Below are 19,605 nucleotides of genomic sequence, written 5' to 3'. Positions count from 1 at the left end.
ATCACAGGAGTTAAATCTGTGAGAAGGTAGGGTTCCCCTCACATCCTTGATTTTCTTCTGAATGTCATTAGTAGTTCTGGACCTAATACCATCCAACCCCAGAGAGCAGTGTAAAATGGTGCAGTGACCTTTGTCTCAAGATTAGAATGTGGGTTTGGTTTCACCCTGCTTGTTCATGCAGCTCTTGCAAACTCTGACCTTCTAGGCTCTTCCTAGACCACTCATAACATGTCTCCTATTCCTGTCTCCTCATTCCTCAGCTGACTTCCTAAAATGGGACCTTTCTATCAGATCACCAGGACCTGCCCAGCCTCTTCAGCCATATATTAGCTCTTCCAGTACTTGACATCTTACCTTTGTATTAGTGTCTGCCAGGACATCTTACCTTTGTATTAGTGTCTGCCAGGCCCCTCCTAGCTAGCCACACTCCTTGTCCTATCCTCACCAGACCAAGCCTGTCATATGGCTGCTTAAATCCCAGAGTGGCAGTTAGCTGGAAAGTCAAATGAGAACACTGCTCTGAAAACCAAGAGGGAGGTGTGTGTGTATGGGGGAAGTTGTCTATAATAGAATTGACAAACTTTTTTTCTAAAGGGCCAGTATATGCTAGATTTTATCATCTCTGTCACAGCTATTCAGCTCTGTCTTTGTAACAGAAAGGCAGCCATAGAGATATTGGTGTGTTCTAATAAAACTTTATTTACAGATGCTAAAAGTTGAATTTCATTTCATGTGTCATGAAATATTCTCCTTTTGGTCTTTTTTTCTTCAATTATTTAAAAGTATAAAAACCAGTCTTAATTCATGGGCTTTAAAAAAAAGAACAACAACAGGCCAGATTTGGCCCATGGGCTACTGTCTGCCAGCTTCCTGGTCTCTAAGACTAAGTGCCAAGAACTGTGGTGGGACCGGACACACGTTCTTTGGGTTAGTTAGTTAGTTAGTTTATTTAATAAGAAGGCATGTGATATCTTTCATGAGCTCTACAAAATTACTTATTAAAAGAGCTCTGGGGGCTTCCCTGGTGGCGCAGTGGTTGGGAGTCCGCTTGCCGATGCAAGGGACACGGGTTCGTGCCGCGGTCTGGGAAGATCCCACATGCCGTGAAGCGGCTGGGCCCGTGAGCCATGGCCGCTGAGCCTGCGCGTCTGGAGCCTGTGCTCCGCAACGGGAGAGGCCACGGCAGTGAGAGGCCCGCGCACTGCAAAAAAAAAAAAAAAAAGAAAAAAAAAAAAAAGAAGCTTAAAAGAGCTCTGTCTCCTGGGTTTTTAGATCTTACCAACTGTCCTGATTTCAGAAATATCTGAATATCAGAAAAAAATGGAAAAAGAAGATATATATGGACATCTGATTCCTTGCAGTTCTTTATTTTTCCTTCCAAATTAACGAGAAATGCAGGAGAAACTGGCAGACAATAACTTTCTTTTGTTCAAAGGGCCTCATCCAACTTATTTTGGTCTCAAGAAAGACGATTTCTGGGTATTCTAATATCCCCCAAATTAGAGAACTGTTCTTAGTCTGTGCTTTATAGGTTACTTGTTTAGAAGTGATAGTCTGAGCTGAACTTTTAAATGTAGATTTTACTTAGAAAAGTCCATAATATTAATTAACAAGCTTTTTATGTATAATTTTCATGATTACAGTAATCATCTGGATAATATTGAGCAAGCCATTATCCTTACATCCTTACACCCATTGTTATAAATATCATCACGTGCTAGGCTTTTTAAAAAATCATAACCTTTTTCTTTTAGAATAATTTTATATTTACAGAAGAGTCACAAAGACTCTTTTTACTCTTTTATTTACAGAGGGTTCCCATATTACTCTCAGCCAGTTTCCACCAATGTTAACATTTTATGTTACTGTATTGCAGCTGCCAAAATAAGAAACCAACATTGGTATAATACACTACTATTAACTAAACTCTAGACTTTCAGTTTTCACCTGTGCTAGTCTTTTGACATAAAGTCAGAGTAAGTTGTTTACAACTGGGCTACCATTTTATAATAAAGCAGGCATAAAAATTAGTAATTAATTTAGTGTCTAGTTAGATTAAAAGTAGATTACAATCACAGGATATGTCTTTTTAACTATTCTTTCTCCTCTCAAGTATTTTAGTAAATTCATAAGAAAGAAGTCACATCAAGATTATTTTATTATTAAAAAATTCTGATTGGGGTCCTTTAGATATTTGAGAGTATTTAATATGTAATATGGAATGGAAAATAAAAAGGGCAACCGTTTTATTTTTAAAAGCCAGCAACGTCGAAAACCAGTGCATTTGTGATTTCCTAATAACATCATCTGTTTTACTTCTGTTAAATCTGTAGCTGCTACAGTTTTACCATATTTGGTAAATAAAAGAAAACTAAAAAGGAAACTATCTTGCTTTAAACTAGTTCCTTTTTTTAAAACTTTTTTTTCCAATAGTAAAATATATGCTTATTAATGCCCATCTTACACACTAATTTATCTTCTGCATTTTGTTGATTTAAACATCCAGTTTTCTTATTCTATTTAAACATACACACACACACACACACACACACACACACAACTTACTAAAGGACTCAGCTTGCCTCCGTCCTTGTTCTTTACCTGACACATCAGCACTGTGTACTGGTTCTTTTTCTCTCCTAATCTCAAGGTCCACTTTACCTCAGTTTAGGTTTAATTCTCAGCACAGGTGTTGTCTCCTTAATAGCAATGAACTCCTGAATGGAAGATTTACCTATCATTCAGGTAGCACAGGGAGTTGCTTTTCTCTTTTGTTTATGGATTAGCAATCCATTCCCTAATACTTAAAGGATTAGATGCAGTCCTTTCAAGGGAAACACCTTGATTAACCCTGTGAAGCACTAAGACCTGAGATCAAGGTGCACTGTGTGTATTTGGGGTTACCATGTATACTGTGTTAGTGGGGTTTGCAATTGTCCACTTTATGTGTGGAGATGGGGGAGACAGGTCTTTCCCATGGATAGATGACATCCCACAACTTTATAATTGAGAAAGATGATATTCTGCCTTATTTGCCATCAAATCTTTTCCCTAAGCCTCTAACATGCAAAATCATTTTTGCTTTTTACCTACATTCCTTCCTCTGAATAGCTTCGGGGTATGGTTTTTCAGTCAACACCCAAAGGCCAGAACATTCTCTTGAGTTCTCCCACACAAAGCAGATTTTCTCCATCTTCTTACTGATGCCTGATATTCCTTTAATAAGTGACAAAATGTCTTAGTGCTTAATTGAAGACAAAGGATGGAGCTGGAGTCATTTAGAATGCCTGGTTCAAGGGGCAAGCAGCAAGCAGAATTGGTGAAGGGTTCTGAGCAGGGACAATTAAAAGCTCAGGAGGAAAGGGAAGAAATAGAAGGAGCAAAAGTGTCACGAAGAATTGCAAATTGTTCAGTTAAAAAAAACTATATGCAGAGAGATCAAAAACATGGCTGTTAAATCTGGGTAGAGGGTATACAGGCTTTCACAGTACTAGTCTTTCCATTTTCATATATAGTTGAAATTTTTCAAAATAAAAAGAGCGTGAGAAATCTGTGGACAGGCCATATATGTGTGTTTGAAAGATTTCTTTCAAAAATATTGGGAGGTATTCAAATACAATGTGAACATAAAATTACAACTGAAAAGTTTTGATTAAATGTTCATAGTCATACCTAATGGAATGCAGATCATACTGAGATATGGACTTACTGAATTGTTTACTTGAATTATTTTTCCAGGTACCTTGGCATTTATTTTAACTAAGGGAAAAAGGGTACAACGCCGTCATGCAATACATACTTGGCTCTTTAAATAACAATTGTGACAAACAGCAGAAAGAATTAAGGAATGCTGCACTTGATACCCATTCAAATGCCAACGTTTTGGGTTTTGATAGTTAAAGAAATGTTTCAAACACTTTTTGAAATATTGAATACTACAGTAGCCAATACTAGAGCATGCCTTTGGTGGGCATAGAAATGCAGTTTAGAAAAGGAAAAAAAAAATCATACAGGAACTACTCAATTTCTTTAAAATCACCGAGCAAGAAAAGCAACATTGAACTCCACATACTAATTTTGCACAACTTGTATATAGTACCTTGGCTTCAATCCAAGAGCAAAAGCTAAGACTTCCCTATTTTGGGTGAACAAGTGAATGGTAAACTTAGATGACTCTTCCCTCTGGATTTTACCTGGGAGTAACCTTTTACATTTTTTATCTGAAAGAAGGCAGGTCTGGCACTTTTATACTTATATCACCACCGTTGACATTTCTTGGATCACAGGAAGATTCTTTTTTTTGTTTGTTTTTTTACATCTGATACATACAGTACAGCTTGGAGCTCCTGCTATGCTAATCTCAGAGATCTTCAGCTTATTTTGTGCATCAATTTACGTAATAATCTCATTCATATTGGTCTCTAATATCATTATTCTCATCACCATTTCTATTCCTGTCTACATGGAAAATTAAAACCAGTTCACAGACACTTTCAAAAACACTTATTTAATGTTTCCAAAATACTTGAATTAGATCTAAAATGCCAAGTTCACTCTCTGAAGAACCCACATGGAAGACAAAATATAATGTTATATAATGTCTATAAGTCAGTTTGTCATTAGATCCTACAATTAATAATCCTCCTTCTAGGAAATTACAGACATTTTCATCTCTCTTAGGTACCAAATGGAAAGTCTCCTGATGATTTGCTGTTGCGTACCTTTACTGCAGGGTTGGTAGAACTTGGAAAGTTCCCATGTGTATGATTAGGCCACCGAAGATGGCTGTTCTCTCGCTCTCTGTACATTCCCTGCTCCACCAGCGCCTGCTTCACCTACACCCTACTCACATGACTGACCTTCCTACATACTTGTGCCGGGCGCCAGCTAGTGATTGTTCTTATCTTAGATCAGAACATCTACACCTTGATAGTTTATCAAAGGGGCAGTGAGAGGTATGTCCCTCTGCTAGTTTCTCCGGTAACTGGTAAGCCAACCCTAAGTCAATTCCCCCTGTAACTGGTAACCTCTCTCTTTCCCCGGGAATGAAGACTACTGCCGTGTCCTGCCCACCGTCCACCACACACAGTTGGGGTGTCACTCCAGCACTGTGTAAGATCCCCCAACCCATTAACCACTGATGTCTCTGTCGCTGACTCTCGGCTCCTTCTCAAGGATGGGCAAGTACAGGGCTTCTAGGCCTGCAGGGTGCAGCCCAGCACCATGGGTGCTGAAAACGAGGATTGCCTTTATCTCGCCTGGGCTGAGCAGGGCTGGTCCGGCAGATACTGAGAGGCAGGCTAGAGAGCCTCTCTTGGGGACTGTGCTGGCCATTCTTTCCCCTATTTGAATTTTTTAGTTACCTTTTTGTTTGTTTGTTTGTTGTTGCTATGGGCTTTTCTTGTTTACTTTTTTTTTTTTTTTTTTGCTTCACCACACAGCTTGCATTTTAGTTCCCGGACCAGGGATCGAACCCCAGCCCCCAGCAGTGAAAGTGCAGAGTCCTAACCACTGGACCACCAGGGAATTCCCATTTGTTTACTTCTTACTTTGAACATTTTCATACAAGTAGGAGTGGGGATAATAAATGGGTATAGAATGGAAAAAAGTGGATATAATGAAACACCACCTACTTTCAACAGTTATCAACACTTTCCCAGTCTTGGTCCATGTATTGCTCACACTCTATTTTTTATTTATCTGGAGTATTTTAAAGTAATCTAGATATCTGTGGGGGGGAGGGGGGCGGGGAGGTAGGAGGGAGGTCCAAGAGGGAGGGGATATAGGTATACATATAGCTGATCCACTTCACTACACAGCAGAAACGAACACAATATTCTGGAGCAATTATACTCCAATAAAAATAAATAAATAAATAATTTAAAAATCTACATAGATATCATATCATCTCACATATAAGTGTTTTGAGGATATCTCTAAAGATAAGGACTTTTTCTTATTTTTAACCTGCCAACAGTGTCATCATCACACCCAACAGAATTCATAACGATTCCTTATAGCATATAATATTTTAAAGTATTAAGAGTCTCCAATAAGTCTTAAAATAATTTTGGTTGACTTTTGTGATGTTCTTAATTGGCCTTCTGAAAACTTAATACAATATTGAGGAAATAAATATTTATCTTCCTATATACTGAATGTTTGTACCCCCCCCCCCACAAATTCATATGTTGAAACCTAACCCCTAACATGATGATATTTGGAGGTGGGGGCCTTTGGGAGGTGATTAAGTCATGAGAGTGGAGCCCTCATTAATGGGATTAGTGCCCTTATAAAAGAAATTAAAAAAAAAAGAGACCCTAGAGGTTAATATCCAAAATATATAAACAGCTCATATAACTTAAAGTTAAGAAAAAACAAAACAAAAACCAATTAAAAAATGGGCAGAAGACCTGAATAGACATTTCTCCAAAGAAGACATACAGATGGCCAACAGGCACATGAAAAGATGCTCAACCTCACTAATCATCAGAGAAATGCAAATCAAAACCACAATTTGATGTCACCTCACACCTGTCAGAATGGCTACCATCAAAAAGGCCAAAAGTAACAAATGTTGGCAAGGATGTGGAGAAACGGGAACCCTTGTACACTGTTGGTAAGAATGTACATTGGTTCAGCAAGTATGGAAAACAGTATGGAGGTTCCTCAAAAAGATAAAAATAGAATTACCATATCACTCAGTAATTCCACTCTTGGGTATTTATCCAAAAAAAAACCCCAAAAACATTAATTCAAAAAGGTACATGCACTTCCAAGATATGGAAGCAAACTAAGTGTCCATGAACAGATGAATGGATAAAGAAGAAGTGGTATATATACACAATGGAATACTACTTAGCCATAAAAAAGAATGAAATGTCATTTGCAGCAACATGGATGAATTTGGAGAGCATTATACTAAGTGAAATAAGTCAGAGCAGGACAAATACTGTATGATACCACTTATATGTGGAATTAAAAAAAATAACTAGTGAATACAACAAAATAGAGAGACTCACAGATACAGAGGACAAATGAGTGGTTACCAGAGAGGAGATGAAAGAGGGGGAGGGGCAAGATAGAGGTAAGGGATTAAGAGGTACAAACTACTATATATAAAATAAATAAGCTACAAGGATATATAGTACAACAGAGGGAGTATAGCCAAAATTTTATAATAACTATAAATGGAGTATAACCTTTAAAAATCGTGAATCACTATGTTGTACACCTGAAACTTACATAATATTGTACATCAACTATACCTCACTTTTTTTAAAAAAAGAGAGAGAGACCCTAGAGGGCTCCCTTGCCCCTTCTACCATGTGAGGACACACATGAACCAGGAAGCTGGTTCTCACCAGATACAGAATCTGCCAGCTGCCTGGGCTTGATCTTGGGCTTCCCAGCCTCCACAACTGTAGGAAATAAATTTCTATTGTTTATAAGCCACCCAGTCTATGGTATTTTGTTATAGCAGCCTGAAGGGACTGAGATCATACTTATGCAATGGCCTTTAAGAAACTGAAGTTCAACAGGAAAAACTATCTGTGATAAAAGATAAATAACAACATTGGTGCCCAGAAAAAATAAAGAAGGGTAAATGCTAAGTAAAACCTCAAAAAACGTTTGGCGTGACAGTATTGCCAAAAGTATGGGAAAACAAGTATTCTCAGCTTATTAGAGAGAGTGTAAATTGGCTAGTGTAGCAGTCAGATGGCATGTTAAGAGGGTAACTGAAGGAAGATTAACAAAAAGATTATTTATAGAGATGTAAGGGTTGAGGGAACGTATCAGGGTTGGCGAAGCACCCAAGGACAGGCAGCTGCAGGAAGTGGTTGCCACCAGGCCTGAACCGGCAAGGGGAGGGAGCTTTTACTGAAGCGTGGAGGGAGCGGTGGCCACTGGGGCGGAGTTGCCAAACAGGCTTCTGGAAAAGGAATGCAGCCACTGCCAAACAAGCCTGGAGCTCCTTTCTCCCGCCCTTCCATCTGGTGCTAGTGTTTCTCACAGGGAACCTGATTGGAAGTTGGTGGGCAAAGACACTGGCTGATAAGAGTTTTCATGGAGGTCAGCCTCCTGGGGTACCAAGCAGAGTGGTGAAAGGCAGTGTATATTTAGAGGACAAAGAGACTATCCAACACAGAAACAAGGTGACATTATCTATCAATTTTAAATAAACATCCTTGGGTCTAGCCATTCAACTTCTAAGAATTCACCCTACAGAGAAACTCAAATGTAAAGTTGGAAAATAAAAAATAGCAGCATTTTATATTTGTTGAGAGCTTACTATGCACTAAGGTACTTTACATTTAATCCTCACAAGAACCCTATGAGTTTGGCACTATTATTATCACCATTTTACACTTGAGGAAATTAAGGCTGGTGAAGCTAAGACATGGTCACAGAGTAAATAAGTGACAGCATTGGGATTTAAATCCAGTCAATCTGACTCCAGCGGCTGAGCTATAAGAGAACCCACAGCAGCATTGTTTGTAAAAACAGAAGACTGCATATAAACATAAATGACCCTGATCTGGGGACAGGGTAAACAAATTATGGTACCTCTACACAATGGAATATACTATGAAGCTTAAAAAAGAATGGAGTAAATCTATGTGTGCTGATATGAGAAAGTCTCCAAGATACACAGTATATATGAGGGAAAAAGCAAGCTACAGAACATTGTAGTCTTATGTATCCATTTGTACATAATAATGAAAGGTACACAAGAAACTCTGAGCAATGGTTTATCTCTGGGGAGAAGGTCTGGTAATCAAGGAAGAATTTTTCAGTGTATATCTATCTTTTTCTATACATTTATTTATTTTATTTATTTTTGGCTGCATTGGGTCTTTGTTGCTGCGCACGGGCTCTCTCTAGCTGAGGCGAGCAGGGGCTACTCTTCATTGCAGTGCACGGGCTTCTCTTTGCAGTGGCTTCTCTTGTTGCAGAGCACGGGCTCTAGGCATGCAGGCTTCAGTAGTTGTGGCACGTGGGCTCAGTAGTTGTGGCTCGTGGGCTCCAGAGCACAGGCTCAGTAGTTGTGGCACACGGGCTTAGTTGCTCTGCGGCATGTGGGATCCTCCTGGACCAGGGCTCAAACCCGTGTCCCCTGCATTGGCAAGCAGATTCTTAACCACTGAGTCACCAGGGAAGCCCCCAGTGTATATCTTTTAGTCCTGTTTAATACATATATTTTAAATTTTATTTATTTATTTTTGGCTGCATTGGGTCTTCATTGCTGTGCACAGGCTTTTCTCTAGTTATGGCGAGAGGGGGCTACTCTTCATCGAGGTGCGCGGGCTTCTCATTGCAGTGGCTTCTCTTGTTGCAGAGCATGGGCTCCAGGTGCACAGGCTTCAGTAGCTGTGGCACACAGGCTCAGTACTTGTAGCTCGCGGGCTCTAGAGCGCAGGCCCAGTAGTTGTGGCACACGGGCTTAGTTGTTCCGCAGCATGTGGGATCCTCCTGGACCAGGGCTCAAACCCATGTCCCCCGCACTGGCAGGCAGATTCCCAACCACTGCACCACCAGGGAAGTCCTAGTCCTGTTTTAATATTTAATATTTATTTTTCAATAAATACATGCAATTAAATAAAAGCCACACACAAATACATGCAAACATAGTTGTAAAGTGCCCAGAACAGACCAATAACAGCTAACATGTAAAGAGCGCTATCCTGTTTTACATGTATTATCTTTCAGTATTCAAAAGAACCCTAATAAGTGTGCTTTATTCTTACCCTCATTTTTTAAATGGAGGATCAAGGACACAAAGAGATTAAATAATTTGTCCAAGGTCACCCAATGTAGCAGAGCTAGTACTTGAACACTGACAATCTAGTTCCAGAGCCAGTGCTCATAACTCCCTCTCAATAAATGATTATTGTGTTTCTGATAATTGGGCCAAAAGCAATATGAGCTTTTTCAACAGCTAGAGTGTAGAGATGGTTCACTTTAACCCATAATCAAAACTTCTACATTTTTATTTGTTTTGTGTTGTTTTATGAGTTGTTACCAAGCCTGGTCTCCTCCTTCCTATATTTGCACAATTTTTTTTTAACCTAAAAACATCTCTTTACATTTTTTCTAGATAAAATGTCAACCTGTTGATTTGGGATTGAGATTCCAGCTGTGAAGATAGTTGGGAATCTTTAGCTAAGCCATTGTGTTAACTATCCCTCCTAGTTAGGGATAATCGTTAAATCTGGTAAGCACACTTTCTGTGCCAACATGTAAATTACTGACATTAAAGAGAAAACCACAGGCGCAAAATGGCATCACTTGTGTTAAAGCCCATGATACCAAAGAGGTAATTTGTCTGGGCCCTCTCCATTCCCCTACTCCGCCCCAGAGGAAAGAAAGGTAGTCTGCATGATAAAGACCCTTGTGTACCACCGCCCACTCCCCACCCAACCCTAAGAAGAAGTCCTTGTCCCAAAGAACCCATTCTTTTCTTTTGCTAATGACTTTCTTGCTCCACCATCCTTTCTATAAAAGCCTTCTATTTTGTACCACTCCTCCAAGTGCGATTCTACTTGCTAAATGGGATGCTGCTGGATTCATGAATCGCTTAAAAAAGGCTATTAGATCTTCAAATGTTTTGGTTGAATTTTATTTTTTAACACTGAGAAAGGTGCCAAAGAAGACAGTGATGGGTAAACCCTTGTAAGATGCCACCCAGACAAGTTGACTCTGATACATTAACTCATCAACACTGTTTGGATGGTTCAAACTGCTGATTCGTCTGTCAACATTTCTTCATCTTGTTCCCAAGGACAATATGATAGATTCTGCTCATCATTTTGCTGTAATTTCTGTTTTATTCAATCAATCTGCCACCACAACTGTACCCCACCATGCCCCCCTTTAAAAATAGACTGGATTGAAAAGATTTGTTTACAGACACATAACAGGACTTCTATCATCATTTCATTCTTACATAAGTCTTCGCAAACTGTTTGTATAGTGGTGTTTATTCATGATTTTACCAAAAGTTTAAATTTCAACTTTACTGAAATTGAGTGGGGGATGTGTTGGAGGGCCCTCCTGGGTACCAAAGCCTTTTCATGTTCCCCATTTCCTGTTTGTAGGAAAAAAAGCCGTCAGCTACATCTTCTCTGAGTTCCAAAGGGCAGACTCAAGCAGTTACTAAGTAAGGGAATGCAGGAACAAAGGAAAAGCAGTGAAGGAACAATAATGCAGTGAAAAAACAGAGTCCCAGTTCCTCCTCAAGGGACATACATAACAATCTGACACACATCTTTGAGTTGTTCTACAGGAACTAAGGCCCCCACCTAGGGAGAGGATGGTAACTACTTACTGAGATCCCAGACTGGTTGGAACCAGAAGGCTGATGATTGAGATTCCTGGAGCACCACCCTGTCACCTTACCATCAACCAATCAGAAGAAAGTCATACACCCTGCAGCCAGCACCCCAAATGTTGCCTTTAAAAACTTCCCTGAAAACCATCAAGGAGTTTGGGTCTTCTGAGCACAAGCCACCCGTTCTCCTTCCTTGGCCCTGCAATAAACCATTCTCTGCTCCAAACTCCGACATTTCGGTTTGTTTGGCCTCACTGTGCATTGGGCACATGAACTTGGGTTTGACATTACCAGTCCCTGGTTTGAGAATTAAATTTTCCTCTTTTTGTGAAAATTTGAGATTTTTTCCCCCAGTTTTTTTTTGTTTCTCCATACGCGTCCTATGATTTCTCAAAGGGTAATTACAGTGACTCAGCGCACATGTACCAATTCCTACAGTATCTCAGGAATGCATTTTGTCTAGTTCCAGACACTTAAATTCATTTAAAACATCTGTATTATTATCTGATGCTCTTACACATTCTTTTATTGTTTCCATTTTTTTTCCTTTGTTAAAACTTTGCAGATTACTAAACCTTGCTTTACAGAAAAGAAGAAGAAAAACAACTGGTTATTTTCCTTGCTTATTGTTATCTCTTAGCATTTATGCTTACTCCATCAAAGCAGCAAAGAATACTGCTTTTTCTGTTTCTTTTTCAATTCAAATGTACTTTTTTTTTTTTTTTTTTTTTTTTTCTTTTTGCGGTATGCGGGCCTCTCACTGTTGTGGCCTCTCCCGTTGCGGAGCACAGGCTCCGGATGCGCAGGCCCAGCGGCCATGGCTCACGGGCCCAGCCGCTCCGCGGCATATGGGATCCTCCCAGACCGGGGCACGAACCCGTATCCCCTGCATCGGCAGGCGGACTCTCAACCACTGCGCCACCAGGGAGGCCCCAAATGTACTTTTAAAAGCCCTTTCCCTCAGGATGGGGTGAGGGAACTGGAGAAGGTCCTTTTCTCACCTCCAACTTCGTTCGCCTCCTAGAGGAGGCTGCTACTGATCTGGAGTCATAAATAGTGAACAGGGGCTTTCCTGGTGGTGCAGTGCTTAAGAATCCGCCTGCCAATGCAGGGGACACGGGTTTGAGCCCTGGTCTGGGAAGATCCCACATGCAACTAAGCCCGTGTGCCACAACTACTGAAGCCCGCACACCAAGAGCCCGTGCTCCACAACAAGAGAAGCCACAGCAATGAGAAGCCCGCGCACCACAACGAAGAGTAGTCCCCGCTCTCAGCAACTAGAGAAAACCCGCGTGCAGCAGCAAAGACCCAATGCAGCCAAAAATTAAATAAATGAATAAATAAATTTATTAAAAAAAAAAATAGTGAACAGGATGCTTCTGCCAGAGGGAGAGGTCATTAGAGTTGGCTTTTCTCTCTAGCTTAGTTGGTGCCTTCAGTCATTTGCTCTTTTTCTCGCCTCTATTTACATAAACCCTCAGGCATTCTCAGTTCCTGCTTGGAAGAAAGATTTCTGTCCTGAGCCTCAGTTGTGCCCTGCAGCTGAGTTTAGCAGACGGCTCTGCAGAGACAGTTATAGGAATCCACTAAGAATGAAGGGGTACCTGGTGTAGTATCCTATATGTGGTGTATTGCATGGCTCCCTTGAGAACCTTGAAGCAGAGATGGCTTGGCTGAGGCAGGGTTCGAGCAGTCTTCTGTCCTCAGCCCAGGGCCTGCTTCCTAACTGTGTACCTGAGCAGAGTCACTCAGAACCGGGCCCTTTGCTCGGTTTACTGCTCTGCTGTCACCATCTTAAAACTACTCATAATTTTATTATTATTTTTTTTTTGCAGTACGCGGGCCTCTCAGTGTTGTGGCCTCTCCCGTTGAGGAGCACAGGCTCCGGACGCGCAGGCTCAGCGGCCATGGCTCACGGGCCCAGTCGCTCCGCGGCATGTGGGATCTTCCCGGACCGGGGCACGAACCCGTGTCCCCTGCATCGGCAGGCGGACTCTCAACCGCTGCGCCACCAGGGAAGCCCTACTCATAATTTTTTAACAAGGGGACTTGCATTTTCATTTTGCACTGGGTCCCCCAAATACGCAGCTGGTCCTGACCCAGGCTAATCACTACCTGCACTCAATCCCACCACAACTTCTAACCAAAACCTTCAGCTTCTTAAGGGGGAGGATATAACTTTCAGTTTGTTCTAGGTTTTAGCTTTTCAAACAGTGTTCACGTAGGCTTTTGCTAATGTTGCATTCATTTTGAGGAATGTACTCTGTCTTTCATCTTTTGTATAAATCTTTAAAAATGCTGAACTCCTAGGAAAACTCTTTGTCACGATGGTTCTTCAGATGGCTCTCTTCTCTCTTCATTCTCACTGAGATTATTCACAATTTAGACTGGAGCTTGTGTTTCTACTTTTCTTAACAGTTTTGGAGTCCTAAATCATGAGGTATACTTTCTTCTTTTCACTGAATTGTTTTTCAGTCCATTTTCCAAAAATCTGTTTCATATCTAACCTATAAATTCCCCAAAGAAAAAAAGATGTATTGAGCAAATCAATGACACAAATAAGGCATCATATAACTTCCCCTAATTCTCCTTTCACTTGAGGGCACCTGCCTTAGCTCTTTTCATAAGCCTACTTAATTGTACCTTGCTTGCCCACTTGTCCCTTTTCTTTCTCACTCATGTCGATGAAAAATTAATCAGTCGATCTAAGAAAGAAATGGGAAATTTTATTCTAGCCAAATTTGAGGATTATCACCTGGGAAGAGCATCTCAGAAAGCTCTGAGAACTGTTCTACCTGTTAGAAGTCAAGGCACAGTTATATAAGTTTTTTGAGACAGAGGGCTGTACATCAAATGACATATTATTGACAGTTTACATAATCCAGATCTAAGCAGCATCGTGTGGGTCATGTGACCTCTTACAAGACCAAGAAAGAATGCTGTCTTTTAAGGAGTGTCTTGTTGATACTGGGAGAATGTTGCCCTTTACAGTTGAGCAATGGGGGAGGTTTGGTTGATGCATAATGCAGATACACAATGCACACTGAGGGGAGAGAGGAGGCCAAAGGGCAGAGAGTTTTTGCTTAAATTTCTCGTCTTGCAATAAAAATATAACTTTTATTTCACACAGGTAGAAAGAAAATGAGTGTTTCACACACCCCTTTCAAAATGATTTACCAAGTCTCTTGCAAGAAAATAGCCTTAGAACAGTAGAAGTAACTTCATTATCTCTAACAGATTGCTTGTGATTTCTTTTCAGTTCAAGAATGTGTCAACTATCTAGAGCAAAGTTCACCAAAGTATGGTCCTCAGGCCAATTTGGGCCCATGGCCTATTCCTGTCCTTCCTGAGAGCTATGAATGGTTTTTATGTTTTTTAAGGGTTGTAAAAACAAACACTATGCAATAGGGAAAGCCTAAAATATTTACTATCTGGCCCTTCACAGAAAAAAAGTTTTCCAGCCCTTGGTTTAGAGAACAGTAACAATCTGCCTTCCCTCCCCACTGAGGTCGTAACAGAAAAAATGACTCCAAGCTTTAGCAAGAGGAACTTGTGGTCTTCAACCTCCTCTGGGTCCTTCGTCCTGTATTTCCTTTCAGTTCTGTCTCACTCTTCACAGCAGCTATTTCAACTCTACTGAGCTCTATACTCTAAGGGCAAGCCCTTAGACCTTTCTGAGGAAAGTAGTCCCAGGCAAAGCATTTTCCTCGTAAAACGTTTGTGGTTTGCGCCATTTGCGAGAAGCCAATGCTGCTGCCAGGTCAGGAGTCAAAAGTAGCCGGGGTAAAGGCAGAGCCTCCTCTCCCTCCCCCGTCCCCCTCTTCTGAGAGAGTATAGTGGAACTCTTCCTAACAGGGATGCTCATTACAGTGAATACTGGCACACCCACCCAATCAAATGCTCTCTTAGTGAGGACAAATGCTTATGTGAACTCAAGATTATCCATCCAATTATCTGAGGCCTGTTGTTCACCCCGGTTTTAGAAGTCCTGGGACCCAGAGTGACTGGTCAGCTGCTGAGGTGGTCTCCTATGCTATTTCTGGATCCTGCCCCTCCATGCAACATAATCCCACCCCCTTCTGTGCCTCCTCCAATCTGCGCGAGCCTTAATAGTGCACTTTCTGCTACAATCACCACACGCATCAGCTTCCCCTTATCTCACAGATGGCGCTGCTCCTACAACCTTGCTAAGCCTCCTTTGGCTTTCCTTCTACCACAAGGGCAGAATGTCTCGGTGGCCTACCAAGGGGGAGGGGGAGGTGCAGTCGCCCAGGTGCAGGCCATGAAGGATGTGTTGTCTGTAGCTATTTAAAAACAAAACCACTTAGTTGGTCTGCTTTTAACTATCCCCAAACATTGGCAATGCTAAACAATGTCAGATAAAATACTCCTTGCTGGAAAAAATCTTTTGCTAGTCAGTTCTAAACAATTAACGCACTTACTGTTGAGTTTGCATAATATATGTATAAGTTTGAAATGAACACATTTTTATTACTCCTTCTTTAATAAACATTATGTTCTAGCTGGAAAGTAGTTCAGAGAACTCCCAGCCACAGAGTGGGCATCCAATACACCCAGCCTCGGCCACAGACAGTTGGTTTGGAGAGTCCTGTTTCTAGTGGAATCACTGGAGTTCCCTTTGGGTACAGTTCCTGTCTCTAGTCCGTGGGGTATTACAGTTTTGCTTCTAAACACTAGATTCAAAATAAATGATGGCACGTTGATTGTAGAGGTGGAGAAACAGAACTTGAGTTACTTCAATTCTGTCATTGTATATTTGACCATTTGGGATTTTTATGTGTTTAAAACATAAGACAATGAACAGAGCAAACTGAAAAGGGTGATATTTTTGTTTGGTAAGTACAAATTTTAGTTCATACTTGAAATATTTTACTGAATTTGAGTAAACTCCTTAAAATTGACATTTCTTTTTAAATTAATTGTTTACAACTGGAGAATGACTAAAGAACATATCCACATCAGTGGTACAGTTCAGTATTCTTCCTAAATTGTACCTTTTGCATGTAACACAAAAGTATTAATGCATTACTTTCCCCCCTTTGTACTGTAATTTTTTTAATTAAAATTTTTTTTACTCACATATGTACAAAGTTCACTAAGAGAAAATTTTTACTTTCTGCGCTTACTTTCTAGCCATTTAATTATTTGTTTCATTTCATGATTCCTGAAACTAATGTGTTAAAATGACCCACTCTAAACTGTAGATCAAAACTACAATGAGCTGCTGTCACCTCACACGGACCGGAACGGCCATCATCAAAGTCTACAAATAATAAACACTAGAAAAGGGAACCCTCCTGCACTGTTAGTGGGAATGTAAATTGGTGCCGCCACTATGGAGAACAGTATGGAGGTTCCTTAAAAAACTAAAAATAGAGTTACCATATGATCCAGCAATCCCAATCCCAGGCATATACCCAGAAAATATGAAAACTCTAATTCGAAAAGATACACAAATACCAATGTTCATAGCAGTACTCTTTGCAATTGCCAAGACATGGAAGCAACCTAAATATCCATCAACAGATGAGTGGATAAAGAAGATGTGGTATATATATATATACAATGAAATATTACTCAGCCATAAAAAAGAAAGAAATAATGTCATTTGCAGCAACATGGATGGAACTAGAGATTATCATACTAAGTGAAATAAGTCAGACGGAGGAAGACAAATATCATATGATATCACATATGTAGAATTTAAAAAAAATTATACAAATGAACTTATTTACAAAACAGAAATAGACTCACAGATATAGAAAACAAATTTAGGGTTACCAAAGAGGAAAGGAGCAAGGGAAGGATAAATTAGTTTGGGATTAACAGATATACACTACTATATATAAAATAGATAACAAGGATCTACTGTATAGCACAGGGAACCATATCCCGTATCTTGTAATAAACTCTAATGGAAAAGGATCTGAAAAAGAATACCTGAATCACTTTTCTGTACACCTGAAACTAACACATTGTAAATCAACTATACTTCAATTAAAAAAAAATTATCCACTCTAAATAAACTGTGGTACATCCAGACAGAAGAATATTATTCAGCACTGAAAAGAAATGAGTTATCTAGCCAGGAGAAAACACGGAAGAGCCTTAAAGGCATATTACTAAGAGAAAGAAGCCAATCTGAAACAGCTACATATTATATGATTCCAACTATATGACATCTGAAAAAGGCAAAACTCTGGAGAGTGTAAAAGGATCAGGGGTTGCCAGGCATTGTGGGGGAGAGAGGGATAAATAGGTGGAGCAAAGAAGACTTTTAGGGCAGTGAAAATACTCTGTATGATATTATAAAGATGTCTACATGTCATTGTACATTTGTCCAAACCCACAGAATGTACTCCAGCAAGAGTGAACCCTAAGGGACTATGGACTTTGGCTGATAAAGATGTGTCAGTGAAGGCGCATGAATTGTAACAAATGTACCACTCTGGTGGGGATGTTGATCATGGGGGAGGCTATACATGTGTCTGGCGCAGGGAGGATTATATGGGAAATCTCTGTACCTTCTGCCCAATTTTGTTGTGAATCTAAAACTGCTCTAAAAAGGCAAAGTCTCATAAAATAAAAAGAAGGTCCACTCTGGGTGTCTAATAAGCTCAGTACACCTCTGGGTGACCCTCTTCCAGTCCACAAGGCTTTTCTTCCTGTGCTCTCCCACCTTCCCAGATGCCACCCTTGCCCCACAGCCTCATCTGCCTCTCCCCCACTACCTGTGACCTTTCCCTGTCTCCTTTGCAGCAGCATTTAAACATGGTTTAAATGTTCAGTCATTTTCCTATCTGGATCTTCCCTTCACTGCCAGATTTCTTGAGTTTTCTGTACTTGCTGGCTCCACGGGTTCACCTGCTACTCTAGCCTCAACCCACTGCAATGTGGCCGCTGCACCCACCAGGCCACTGAATCTTCTCTTACCAAGTCTAATGGCAACTTCTTACCGATAAATTAATGGTCACTTTTGACTATTTCTTAAATTACTTGGCTTCTGACAGTTGATCATTGCTAAGTTCTTAAATGCTCGCCTCCGAGATACCATGCTCGCCTGGTTTCTCCTGCCTCTGACGTTGCCGATTCCCAGCCTTCCTCGGTAACTCTTTTTTCTCCGCCTGTCTCTTAAGTATCTGAGGTCCTCAGGCTTAGGTCTCGAGCCCTCTTATCTCCCTCTCCACAATCTCCTCAGGTGATCTTATTCACCTTCAGAGTGAGGACGCCTGGGCTCGAAGAAGTGGCAGATCTGTCCACAGTCACACCGTATGACAGCATCAGAGCGACGGTTATGTTTAACAAAAGTCTACTTGCCGCGGACCAGCCGGAGAAAGAGGATTTCACCGCCCAGGGTCAGAAGGGACGGGGTAAGGGACCGAAGCGGCACCGACGAATGGGGTCAGAAGGACCAAGACAACTGATGGTTGCAGGGCAAATTTTATTATGCTACAGTTGCAGATTGTATAGACAGGAAAAAGGGAGGTTGGTTGCCAGATGGTGGGTTACATCATCTACAGACTGTCTCGGCTTCAAGGTTAACTTCCCCGGGAGGAAACCCATAAGCCCAGAATCATCTAAAATAACCTGCACGTGCAGCGGGGAGACAGCTTTGCTTGTCTCATTTTACATTCTTTCTGATCTCTGGGCCCTGGTGATTTATCTCCCATGGAATGAAACAAGGAGGGGAACAAGTAGGCACAGTCCCTTCGAGCAGCGGCGGCATGCCTGGCATGTCCGCAGCGTGCTCTCAAGGCCGACCGTTTCCCACAACTACTGTGTGCTAGGCATTGTGTTGGGCACTGGGGATACAGATTCGAATGAGATGCTATTCCTCCCCCTCCAACTTTTGCAGCCCAGATGGCTCTTCCCCTCTCCCATTCCATCTGCCGCCTCCCTATCTAGTGTCTACGTATCCTTCACAAGTCAATGTAGGATGCCCCTTCACCTGGGAGGCTTTTCCTGACTACTCCTAAGCCTGGCTGGGCTCTTTCCCCCGCCTGCGGGCTTCACAGCACCCTCTACTTACTCCCTTGCATTTCTCGTGTTGCCTTGTAATTATTTCCTAATCTGTTCTTCCCCACTGGCCTCCATTTCTTATCGTTGTAAGATCTTTCCTCTGCTTGAGTTGAAAAGAGCAGAGTAAGCCATGTTACTAGGAGCCACACCAACTCTTCCACTTTTTCAGGAAGGCCAACTGCCAGGGCAATTGATTGTAATATCACTGAGGGCAACAGACGGTGTCTGCGGGC

General features: G+C 41.1%; 1 pseudogene across 1 annotated transcript; it reads right to left on the bottom strand.

The window, feature by feature from the left end:
- Positions 1 to 4,104: 4,104 nt before the first annotated feature.
- Positions 4,105 to 4,758, bottom strand: LOC309813821 (AP-3 complex subunit sigma-1-like; annotated as a pseudogene). The gene is made up of 2 exons: positions 4,526 to 4,758; positions 4,105 to 4,458 (listed from the first exon to the last, which is right to left on the bottom strand). The product of its transcript is annotated as an AP-3 complex subunit sigma-1-like (transcript).
- Between the last annotated feature and the right edge of the window lie 14,847 nt (positions 4,759 to 19,605).

The sequence above is a fragment of the Mesoplodon mirus genome, assembly GCF_964341445.2.
Source record: "Mesoplodon mirus genome assembly, chromosome: 12".
In the NCBI taxonomy this organism is placed as follows: Eukaryota; Metazoa; Chordata; class Mammalia; order Artiodactyla; family Ziphiidae; genus Mesoplodon; species Mesoplodon mirus.
Note: the sequence above shows the minus strand (reverse complement) of the source record. Positions and strands in the feature narration are given on the sequence as shown.